This window comes from Ornithorhynchus anatinus, chromosome 1, assembly GCF_004115215.2.
Source record: "Ornithorhynchus anatinus isolate Pmale09 chromosome 1, mOrnAna1.pri.v4, whole genome shotgun sequence".
Lineage (NCBI taxonomy): Eukaryota > Metazoa > Chordata > Mammalia > Monotremata > Ornithorhynchidae > Ornithorhynchus > Ornithorhynchus anatinus.
In genome coordinates, this window is record NC_041728.1 from 66,502,310 (window position 1) to 66,515,529 (window position 13,220).

Below are 13,220 nucleotides of genomic sequence, written 5' to 3' on the forward strand. Positions count from 1 at the left end.
GTCTTTTGTCTGCGATAGCCTCTCTGAGTCCAGGGAGATGGCACGGGAGGTTAGCATATCCCACGGAAGGTAATAATAATAATAATAATGATAATAATGATGACGTTTGTTAAGGGGTTACTATGTGCCAATCTGTTCTAAGCGCTGGGGTAGATACAAGGTAATCAGGTTGTCCCACGCGGGGCTCGCAATCTTAATCCCCATTTTACAGATGAGGTGACGGAGGCAGAGAAGTCAAATGACTTGCCCAAAGTCATAAAGCTGATCAGTGGCCGAACCGGGTTAGAAGCCACAACCTCTGACTCCCAAGCCCTTACTCTTTCCACTAAGCCACGTGGTTCCTCTATAGCCACACTGCAGCTGGTGTAGTTGATAGAGCATGGGCCTGGGAGTCAGAAGGTCATGAGTTCTAATTCCAGCTCTGCCACTTGTCTGCTGTGTGATCTTGGGCAAGTCACTTCACTTCTCTGTTCCTCAGTTACCCCATCTGTAAAATGGGGATTGAGACTGCGAGCCCCACGTGGGGACAGGGACTGTGTCCAACCCGATTTGCTTGTATCCACCCCAGTGCTTAGTAGAGTGCCTGGCACATAGCAAGTGCTTAACGAATACCATTATTATTATTATTGTTATTATTACTGCACACACTTCCTAGTTTGCTTCTGTTTTGAAGTCTTCCCCCAGTGAGCATTAATCAGTTATGCCACGAAGCTGAAAACATTGGCCTCTTATTAATTATAAACAGACTCCATCTCTAGTCAAGCAAGAAAAAAATTGATAATGTATAGCTGAGAGCCACTAGAGCACACAAACTGAACTCGATAGAGTTGACGGTGAGATAGCTTTAGACTTATTTTCTCTAAATGCGGAGAGGCTTTTATGCCGTTTGGAAACCGTTTTTCCCCCCTATTTAAAACCCTGCACTGTCAGCAAATACCAGCTACAAGGCAGGTGCCTGAAGAAAAACAAAGAGCAAATAAAGAATGAAGAATAATGTCACTTGGGCAGCATTTAAACCCTTAAGTTATTTTAGAATTTACAAAGAGCATTAGTCACACTGGTTGAGTTCGCAATAGGAGATCTATCAGTTTGCAAGCAGAATTTAAGTTTTTGCTAACATAAAAGGGTAAAAACATGTCAGCAGATTTTATTTTTTAAAGCTTTGAACAGTGAATTAAGTACAACTTAATTCGGCCTGAAGGGCTTCTTTGAAATAATTGAAAGTAAAATTTGTGTTCAAATACAAAGTAGATGCAGGTAAGCATATTCACTACTTCCTGGGAACTGTGGTCTTATGTACTTGACAAAAAAAATTACTAAGTCTCCCAAATAGAACCACAGGCAATGCCCACTATTGGTGCTGAGGAAGGAATGATCCATGTATCCCAGTAGCAACAGTTGTAACGATATTGAGAAGCAGTGTGGCCTAGTGGGAAGGGCACAGGCCTGGGACTCGGAGGACTTGGGTTCTAATCCTGGCTCTGCTGCTTGCCTGCTGTGTGACCTTGGGTAAGGCACTTAACTTCTCTGTGCCTCAGCTCCCTCATCCATAAAATGGGGATTCAATACCAGTTTCCCCTCCTACTTCGATTGTGAGTTCCTTATGGGACCTGATCATCTTGAATCTACCCCAGCGCTTAGTATAGCGCTCTGTACATAGTAAGTGCTTAACAAATAAAACAAATATTATTATAATTAGGGAACACATCTGCCAGTTCTGTTGTAGTGTCCCCTCCCAAGCATTTAGTAAAGTGTTCTGCATTTCATAAGTGCTCAATAAATGCAATTTATCGATTGGTTGATCGATAATTTTTATTACAAAGTATAAAGGACCAACTAGCTCTGGGGAGAGCTACGAGGACTATGAATGCAGACCCTTTCCAATAGAGGCAGACAAATACGGATAGTTGCCCTCCTGGTCTATCAAATTGCTCCGAGGCTGTAAAGGATCTAGAAAAGACGCAAGGTTGGTAGCAGCCAAGTGAAGAGAAGGATTGAGGCAGTTACTTAGCTATTTCTGGCCCTGGTGAATAGCCAAGAACTTTTTTATTTATTTTTTGCTTGACTTCTCTGTCTATTTGCCTCAACTCGCCCCTTTCTCTTTCGCCCGTGCAGATCAGGTCTTCGAAGCTTTAGTTCACTGCGTAAGGGAATTCACCCTCTCTCCTAAAAGGCTTATGCTTTGGAGAGATAGGAAGATGTTCCCAGAAGAAAAAAAATTAAAATTGGGTTTTTCTCAAGGGCAGGGAGAGATAACTCTGAACTCAGAGATAAGCGTAAGAATTTTTGGAACTGCTGAAGGAAAGTGTTGTAATCGTTTTCATCTTTATAAATGTGGTGGGAACCACAGCGGAGGTATTTCAGAGCAAGGTAGGAGAGATGGTCAATATGGCAGACAGTGAGGATAGACAACGAGAAAGTCGGGAACCCTGAAAGAAGATGAAGGGGAGGATGATTAGAGAGTGACCTGCTCAGCACCTCAGGATAGAGGTTCTTTCAGGGAGTGAGTCACATGTGGAGCAGGGCCTGTATCCGACGTGATTTTATTGTCCCTACTCCAGCATTTAGTGTAGTGCTTGGCTTAATACCGTAATGACTCTAGGAAAGGTCTGCTGTATTTATGTTCTCCATCATAAATGTACTGAGTGCCCATAGGGCCCCCTCTCAGGATGGCACCTGGAGAGTTTCTAATACTCTACCAATCTCGGCTATGGGCGGGAGAGTCCGAGGCCTACCCTTTCCATTCTTCAGTTTGGGCAGTAGCTAGCGAGCGGAAGGCAATCTGCTACAAGCGAGAGCTCACCCGTGCTGGGCAGCAGCAGCATGGGAGAGAGTAGAGGGTGGAGACTCGAGTTTACTGCATGGAAGAAGGCAATCATAAACCACTTCCATATTTTTACTAAGAAAACCCTATGGAAGCACTACCAGAACGACTACAGATGGCGGTGAGGTGGTCTGGGAGAGATTTGTCCATGGAGTCGCTCTGGGTCAGAGACCACAGCGTAAGAAAAGCCCCACAGGGTGCCCGACGATATATAAGGTGTTAAATAAAAGAAGTGTTATTTGTACAGAGTAAATACTCTTTTACCGAGCAAGGGTGAAGCACAAGGAATCCGTTCTCTAACTGTCCAGACAGAAGTGCCCGCAGATTTGTGAGGGGTTTGGATGGATTCGTGGACAACTGAGTAACTGGAGGGTGGCGGGGACAGAGAGGGGTGAATCAGGTGGGGTTGCAAGGCCTTGCTCTATCACTAAGGGTGGGTATCCTGCTGACCTTGGTTAGAGGAAGAGTCTTGGGCTGGATGGACAATTAATACGACCCAGCAATGAAGGTCTCACTCTTTTATGTCATGTTAAGAAATAGCAGGAGGGATCAGTGGGCCAGAAATGTGTCTGTTCATCATTGTATTATACTCTCTCAAGCGCTTAGTAATAATAATGTTGATATTTGTTAAGCACTTACTGTGTGCAGAGCACTGTTCTAAGCGCTGGGGTAGATACAGGGTAATCAGGTTGTCCCACATGGGGCTCACAGTCTTCATCCCCATTTTACAGATGAGGTAACTGAGGCCCAGAGAAGCGAAGTGACTTGCCCAAGTTCCCACAACTGACAAGTGGCAGATCCGGGCTTAGAACCCATGACCTCTGAGTCCCGAGCCCGTGCTCTTTCCACCGAGCCATGCTGCTTAACGTTCTGTTCACAGTAAGTGCTCAGTAAATATGATGGACTGACTAATAATAATGGGATCTGTTAAGCACTGGAGTAGAATTAGCAGTGTGGCAGAGTCAGAGGTCATGGTTTCTAATCCCCGCTCCGCCACCTGTTTGTTGTGTGACCATGGGCAAGTCACTTAACTACTCTGTGCCTCAGTTCCCTCATCTGTAAATTGGGGATGAAGACTGTGAGCCCCTCGTGGGACAACCTGATGACCCTGTATCTACCCCAGCACTTAGAACAGTGCTTGGCACATAGTAAGTGCTTAACAAATACCATTGTTATTAGAAACAAGAAAATGAGGTCAGACACTGTCCCTATCCTACTGGGGACTGTGGGATCATTGCATTTATCAGTCAGTCAATCGTATTTATCAAACGCTTCCTGTATTTGAAACAAAAGAACGAAAAGGGAGGGAATGCACGGGAATACGTGTCATTTCAAATATGAATGGGCTCGACGGAGTGAAATTAAAAAAGGGGAAAACATGCTGAAGAACAGAAAGAAAACCTCAGCCCAAACTGGAGGCTTTACGAACAAATATTCCACATGGTTTCTCGTGGGCAGTGGCAGTGAGTCCTGATGTTCTCCAGCCCAAAGGGGTACCCAGAGCAATATAATTAATTTCTTAATATAACTGTGAAGGATTCTGCAGTCAATGACCTCCTAAAATGTTAACTGAGGATAAAGGAAAATCAGCAAGGCATCATGCCCTGTGCTCCAGAAGCTTACTGGAAGCAACATGGAAAAACTCAGCAGATTCCAGAATCGTGAGCAGAAAGCAGCATGGACTTTTCGAAACAGTCTGTGCCAGGAAAAATGAACGGCTTCTTGGACAGGATGCTAAAAGTTGGGACAGATGGAGAAGCCGAAATGTATCTTGCCTTTCCCAAACCTTGATGAGCTACTCTGGAAACTCACAGACTAATTCCAGGGGCTTTGCTAGGAGTACTCAGTTGAATCAGTCAGTCATTTGATGCTATTTATTGAGTGCTCACTATATGCGGAGCGCTGTACTGAGCGTTTAGGAGAGTGCAGTGCAAAAGAATTAGCAGGCAAGTTCTCTATCCATAACAAGCTTACACTCTTGAGGGGGGAGACAGACATTAATATGAATAAATAAGTCATTTATAACATACAATTTAAATAGATAATAACGGTGGTATTTGTTAAGCGCTCACTATGTGCAAAGCACTGTTCTAAGCGCTGGGGGGATACAGGGTGATGAGATTGCCCCACGTGGGACTCACAGTTTTAATCCCCATTTTACAGATGAGGTATCGGAGGCACAGAGCGGTGAAGTGACTTGCCCGAAGTCACACAGCTAGCAAGCAGCAGAGCCGGGATTCGAACCCATGACCTCTGACTCCCAAGCCCAGGCTCTTTCCACTGAGCCACGCTGCTTCTCTATGTCCGTATATATGACCATAGGTGCTGTGAGGCGGGAGGTGGGATGAATATCAAATGTCCAAAGGTCACAGAACCAAGTGCATAGATGACACAGAAGGGAGGGAGAGGCGGGGAAAGGAGGGTTTAATTGAGGAAGGCCTCTTGGAGAAGATGGGACCTAAATAATGTTTTGAAGATGGAGAGCGTGGTGGTCTGGCCGACGTGGAAGTGGGAGAGTTCCGGGTTAGGGGGGGAGGATGTGGGAAAGAGGTCGGTGGGGAGATAGGTAAGATCGGGGCATAGTGAGCAAGGTGGCACTAGGGAAGCAGAATGGGAGGACTGGGCTGCAGTGGGAGACTGGTGAGGTGAAGTAAGTGGGGGCAAGACGATTGGTGCTTTAGAGCCGACAGTGAGGAGATTTTGTTTGATGCGAAGGTGGATGGGCGACCACTGGAGGTTCTTGAGTGGGGAGACGTGGACTGAATATTTTTGTTGACATGATTCGTGCAGCAGAGGGAACCCTCTAAACCCGGGTTGTAATCCCGGCTCCGCCGCTAGTCAGCTGTGTGACCTTGGGCAAGTCACTTGACTTCTCTGTGCCTCAGTTACCTCATCTGTCAAATGGGGATAAAAAGACTGTGAGCCCCACGTGGGACAACCTGATCACCTTGTATCCCCCAGCGCTTAGAACGGTGCTTTGCACATAGTAAGCGCTTAACAAATACCACAATTATTATTAATTATCATTAAACTGTAGGTGAACCCTTTAGACTGTAAGCTCGTTGTGGGTAGAGAATGCATCTGTTTAGTCTTTTGCCATACACTCCCAAGAGAGAGTACAGTGATCTGCACGCGGTAAGCACTCAATAAATACGATTGATGACTGACTTCTCACACCATGCTGCTTTTAATAACGATAATAATAATAATGATGGCATTTGTTAAGCGCTTACTGTGTGCAAAGCGCTGTTCTAAGCGGGGAGGATACAAGGTGATCAGGTTGTCCCACGTGGAGCTCACAGTCTTAATCCGCGTTTCACAGATGAGCTAACTGAGCCATAGAGAAGTGAAATGACTTGCCCAAAGTCACACGGCTGTCAAGCAGTGGAGCCGGGATTCGAACCCTTGACCTCTGACTTGCAAGCCTGGGCTCTTTCTACTGAGCCACGCTGTTTTCAAGGAAGTGGTCCATGCTGAATTACCTGAGGATCATTCTCAAAGACAGCAAGGTCAAAAGGAGAAGCAGCGTGGCTCAGTACCACCATTGAGCCACCAACATTATTAGCATTATTATTAAGTGGGCTCATAGTCTTAATCCCCATTTTCCAGACCCATAGTAGTGAAGTGACTAGCCCAAGGTCACACAGCATTCATTCATTCAATAGTATTTATTGAGCGCTCACTATGTGCAGAGCACTGTACTAAGCGCTTGGAATGGACAAATCGGTAACAGATAGAGACAGTCCCTGCCCTTTGACGGGCTTACGGTCTAATCGGGGGAGACGGACAGACGAGAACGATGGCAATAAATGGAATCAAGATAAATAGAATCAAGATAAATAGAATCAGTGGTGGTGGTGGGGAGGTGATCTCAGGATCTTATTTCAACCTTGGGACGAAAGTCAGGGTGTGCCATCCTGGGTCCCATTTCTAAATCAGAAAATTGATGCAGGCATTTCCTGATTCACAGATTCAATCAATCAATCCATCAATCATATCTATTGAGCACATACTGTGTGCAGAGCACTTTACTGAGTGCTTGGGAGAGGATAATATAACGATATAACAGACACATCAGGTCCCATTACTGAGCATCTATTCTCAGAGTTCTTATCTCGCTGTCCCATGGCATCAAAGTAGGCAATCTTGCGTTGTCTTACGCTGTTGAGTCGTCTCCAACCCACAGTGACGCCATGGACGCGTCTCTCCCGGAACACCCCACTTCCATCTGCAATCGTTCCGACAGTGTATCCGTAGAGTTTCCTTGGTAAAACTATGGAAGTGGTTTACCATCGCCTTCTTCCAGGCAATCAGTTTGAGTCTCCACCCTCGACTCTCTCCCGTGCCACTGCCGCCCAGCACAGGCGAGTTTTGACTTGCAGCGGATCGCCTTCCACTCGCTAGACCGTAAGCCCGTCAAAGGGCAGGGACCGTCTCTATCTGTTGCCGACTTGTTCATTCCAAGCGCTTAGTACAGTGCTCTGCACATAGGAAGCGCTCAATAAATACTATTGAATGAGTAAATACTATTGAATAGCCACTGCCCAAGCTACAGACGGAATAGGTAGGCCTCTGCTTGACTCTTCCTCTCATAGCCGAGATTGGTAGAGTACAGGAAACTCTGCAGGTGTGGTCCTGAGAGGAGAAAGGAGGTGATGCTGGTGAAATTGTTTCTTCCGAATGTCCGTGTGTGTGAGCAGCAGCTGAAAATGAGATGGGCCACTGACACACATTGGCCATCCTCCCCACGCTCTTTGCCTGCCTGGATAGATCCTTGCGGCACTGCTGGGTTTGTGTCTATTTTCATTTCTGCCTGAATCTTCATCCAGCTACCACCTCTATATGGATACCTCACAAATCAACCTCCGACCTCTGACCCCCAACTTTCATCTGACCTGCAGTCCCGCACGGATTCTTGCCTCCAGGACACACCTTTCCTTCATGATGGTCTGTCAGCAGCTAGTGAGCTCTTAGGAGTCTCATCAATGAATAATGCCGGTATTTGCTAAGGGCTTACTATGTGCAGAGCACTGTTCTGATGCAGGGTAATCAAGCCGTCCCACGTGAGGCTCACAGTTAATCCCCATTTTACAGATTGAGGGAACCGAGGCCCAGAGAAGTTAAGTGACTTGCCCACAGTCACACAGCTGACAAGTGGCAGAGCTGGGATTCAAGAAGAAGCCAGGTCTGGGGAGAAATAATACAAGCTACACTGTCTGAGCGCAGAGAAGACATGTACTCAATGAATCCAAACCCTGAGAGATGCCTAGTGAAATACTATTGCTGGGCTGTCTGCCTCTGAAAATCACGGAGGACTGGCCACAAATTTAATAGTCCTCGTTTGCTTGACGGTACTTGTTAAATGTTTACTATGTGTCAGATGCTGTTCTAAGTGCTGGGGTAGGTATGACTTAATGAGGTTGGATACAGTCCCTGTCCCGCATGGGGCTCGCAGTCTTAAGTGGGAGGGAAAGCAGGTATTAAATCCTCATTTTACAGTTGAGGAAACAGAGAATAATGTTGGTATTTGTTAAGCGCTTACTATGTGCAGAGCACTGTTCTAAGCGCTGGGGTAGATACAGGGTGATCAGGTTGTCCCACGTGAGGCTCACAGCCTCCATCCCTATTTTACAGATGAGATAACTGAGGCACAGAGAAGTGAAGTGACGTGCCCACAGTTACACAGCTGACAAGCGGCAGAGCCGGGATTTGAACCCATGGCCTCTGACTCCCAAGCCCGGGTTCTTTCCGCTGAGCCACGGTGCTTCTCAGTGATGGCATTCGTTAAGCGCTTACTATGTGCAAAGCACTGTTCTAAGCGCTGGGGTGGGGGGGTACAAGGTGATCAGGTTGTCCCACGTGGGGCTCACAGTCTTAATCCCCATTTTACAGATGAGGGAAATGAAGCACAGAGAAGTTAAGTGACTCGCCCCCGGTCACACAGTTGACAAGCGGCAGAGCAGGGATTAGAACCCATGACCTCTGACTTTTCAAGTGACTTGTCCAAGGTCACGCAGCCAGCAATTGACAGAGCAATTGACAGAGCCAGGATGACAGTGCAAGTCCTCTGACTCCCAGGCCCATGGTCTTTCCACTAGGACACACTACTTCTCTGGGCTACACTGCTTCCCTAGGCCACATTAGCAGTCGCCTGTGAGGCGGTGTGGCCTAGAGGATCGAGCACGGGCCTGGGAGTCAGAAGGACCTGAGTTCTAATCCAGATTCCATCACTTGTCTAAGGTGTGACCTTGGATAATTCACTTCACTTCTCCGTGCCTCGGGTCCCACAACTTTAAAATGGGGATTAAGACTGTGCGTCCAACCTGAATAACTGGTATCTATCCCAGGGCTTAGCACATAGTAAGTGCTTAGCACTATTATTATTATTGTCTGCTGAGTGACCTTGGGCAAGTCACTTGACTTCTCTGTGCTTCATTTCCCACACCCGTAAAATGGGGACTAGGACTGTGAGCCCCAAGTGGGATGTGGATTGTGTCCAAACCGATTGCCTTGTACCTCTTACAGTGCCTGGCGCATAGTAAGCGCTTAACAAATGCCACGGTTATTATTATTATTATCATATAAAGAACCCATTAGCACCACCTGGATGCTCACCTCTCACAGCAACAAGTTGGAGAAACGGGAAGGAGCTCACACCTCATGATGCAGCCTTCCAGAACTACATTAGGTGGGACAAAACGGAAAAAGTACTTCCTAGGGCGAGAGTCATCTCACAGAGTCTGACCCTGGTTAATACGCAGTCTCTCTGTTCCCAAACCTAAGGACATAGAAGCAGCGTGGCTCAGTGGAAAGAGCCCGGGCTTGGGAGTCAGAGGCCATGGGTTCGAATCCCGGCTCGGCCACTTGTCAGCTGGGTGACTGCGGGCAAGTCACTCGACTTCTCTGGGCCTCGATTACCTCATCTGTAAAATGGGGATAACTGTGAGCCTCACGTGGGACAACCCGATTACCCCGTATCTAACCCAGCGCTTAGAACAGTGCTCTGCACAAAGTAAGCGCTTAACAAATACCAACATTTTTATTGAGGCTCTCAGCATTTCACATCCAACAGGAACTCCTGACTGCTGGTATCAAGGCTTGCCACCAACTGGATCCCTCTTTCCCCTGCATCCCAGATCATATTCTTCCTGCCTCTCAAGCAAACTTCAATCTGTTCCTCTCTCTCACCTCTTCCCATTTCTGGCCTTTTCTCTGTTATAGCACTCCCTACCCCCCTCCGATCCATCGGATCCTGCTCCTCCTCCTCCGTCAAAGCCCTCTTAAAAAGCCACCTCCTCTGTGAAGCCTTCCCCAGCTCTCTAATCAGATCAGCCTAATTCCACTAGCAATTTTGGTGAGAAGCAGCGTGGCTCAGTGGAAAGAGCCCGGGCTTTGGAGTCAGAGGTCATGGGTTTGAATCCCGGCTCTGCCACTTGTCAGCTGTGTGACCGTGGGCAAGTCACTTAACTGCTCTGTGCCTCAGTTCCCTCATCTGTAAAATGGGGATTAAGACTGTGAGCCCCACGGGGGACAACCTGATGATCCTGTATCTACCCCAGCGCTTAGAACAGTGCTCTGCACATAGTAAGCGCTTAACAAATACCAACATTATCATTATTATTATTAGGATTGATTTTGGTTTTGTACTCTCCCAAGTGCTTAGCACCGTGCTCTCAAGGCACTAAGGACTCAATAAAAGCAATCGATTGATTGATTTGCATTTGATTTACTCCCTTGGTTCACCCCATCTTTAGCCCCACGGCACTTAGGTACCTATCAGTTATTTATTTACATTAAGGTTTATCTCCCTTTCTAGCCTGTAAGCTCCTTGTGAACAGGCAACATGTCTACCAACTCTTATATTGTACTCACCCAAGCGCTTAATACAGCGCTCTGCGCAAAGTGTTCAATAAATATAACTGACTGATTATTAATTGTCTTTTCACCTGTGGTCATTATGTAGATAATAATAATAGTATTAATAGAAGTTGTTGAGCGCTTACTGAGGTAGATACAGTACAATCAGGTTGGACACAGTCTCTGTCCCACATAGGGCTCATAGTCTAAGCAGGAGGGAGTAGGATTTAATCTCCATTTTACAAATAAGGTAACTGAGACTCAGAGAAGTTAAGTGAATTGTTCCAGCAGACAAGTGCCGGATCTGGGATTAGACGGCAGGGACCGTCTCTATCTGTTGCCGACTTGTACATTCCAAGCGCTCAGTACAGTGCTCTGCACCTAGTAAGCCCTCAGTAAATACTATTGAATGAATCGAATGAATTAGAATCCGGAATCCCCGATTCCCAGGCCGGAGCTCTTTCCACTAGGTCATGTTGCTTCTCTGTCAACACTCTATCTACTCTCATGATCTTTTACCTATTGAATATTAATCATAGAATCAGCAAGCGGAGTTATCGAGAAACTACTAGGCTAAGCACTTGCGAGGGTAGAGCAGAATTAAAAGACGTGATCCTTGCTCTCTAGGACTGTGCAGTCTAATGGGGGAGGCAAGCTGCCTTAAATTATTTATAAATAGTGGGAGCAGGAGAAAGAACAAGGATATGATAGAAAATTGCACAAATGCGTCAGGATGGAATGGCTAAATAAATGATTGTACAATTGAGTATACTTATATGCTTATGTGTATAGGATAGATATCAATGTGTGAGTTTAAGTTTCTGCTTGTTGCCCTAATTTGATCATAAATTCCCAAAGGAACCACATTTTTTCTTTCTCCTGTAAGCCCCAGCTGTTCAGAAAAGTGCTCAGCACACCACAGAAGCTACATAATTTATATTATTTTATTAATGTCATTTGTTAACCATTTATTATGTGTAAGGTACTGCTCTAAACCCTGGGGTAAATGCAAGTTAATAAGGCTGGATACAGCCTCACATTCTAATGATGATGATAATAACTGTAATACCTATTTTGTCTTTTAATCCTTTCTAGCCTGAAGATGCAATCAGTCTGCCCTAGTGGAAAGAACAGAGGCCTGGGAGTCAGAGAACCTGAGTTCTAGTCCTGCTCCGTATTTTCCTGCTGTGAGACCTCGGATAAGTCACTTAACCTCTCTGAGTCTCAGCTTGCTCATCTGTAAAGTGCTGATTCAATACTGGTTCTTCCTCCTCCTGTGAGCTCCGTGGGAGACGGAGACTTTGTCCCTCCCGATGACCTAGTATCTACTTCAGCCCTCTGTATAGTGTTTAACACCCAGTGAGCGCATAAAAATACCACAATCATTAATATTACAGTGACCTAGGGATCAGCTCAGGCCATAGGATGGCTGAGGCATAAAGAAGTTCATCTCCTCAGACATTCCTCCCCAAACCACTCAGCCTCCCATTGTAGAATGAAGGGGATTGTCCTGTGTAAAATAAGCTCCAAAGCAAGAAAGGTGAACGTGTTAGGAAGATTGATTTGGGATGAGACAGAGAGGGAATACGTTGCAAAATGACATAAAATGGGGATCTTGGTTGCCAGATGATGTGAGATGCTGGCCCATTGAGAGGAATATTGGAAATGGCTCTGAGCGTCAATGCGGGTGGAGAGATTGACACATCAGCTCAGCTGTTCCTTCCTTCACACAGCTTCCATTTTGTTCACACGTTGGCGTAAACGGAATATAGCTCCTTACAGTTCCAGAGAGATATTTGGAAGATGCTTCCCTCTCTTAAAATAAAGCTAACTTGAAGATGAAAGTAATGTCTATATCCAAGCCCATATTTTCTCCGGGAAAAAAAAAAAGCCTTTCTTCTCTTCCAGAAAATTAAAACAAGTTTCCAGCTAAATCGCAATCACTTTTTAAAAATAATATATTGTCTTCCTCTCCGTATCTGGGCTGTCTATTTATTGCTTGCATTTCCGTGTAAAATTAATGCCATTAAGCTAAGCAGAGGCTGTTCCGAGTAGAAGAACGCTGACGTTTCAAAATGGTAGCAACATTAAAAATGTAGCTTTTTCAAGGCAAGAGGAAAGGGAGAAGAAGGCAGAGCCACTGAGCTCTTAAGAAAGCTTTCAGGTGACATTTGCAGAATATGAAAGAGGAGGGACTGACCAAAATTGTCTGTTTTTAGGAGTAGGCGGCCTGAAGGGAGAGGCAGAAAGGCAGAGAGAAATCCACAGCCCATCGGTCGCTGGCTAGCTGCCTTGGAGAAGACAAATAATGCACCGTTCTGTAACTAGTAGCTTTTCAGGTACCTGCCATGGTTAGTGAACAGAATCTAAGGCCAGTTTAGAAAAAGGAAAGCAGAGTGGCCTAGTGGGAAGTGGGAGTCAGAGGACCTGGGTTCTAATCCCAGCTCTGCCAATTGCTTGCTGTGTGACATTGGGAAAGTTGCTTAACTTCATTCAGTTGCATTTATTGAGCACTTACTGAGTGCAAGGCACTATACTA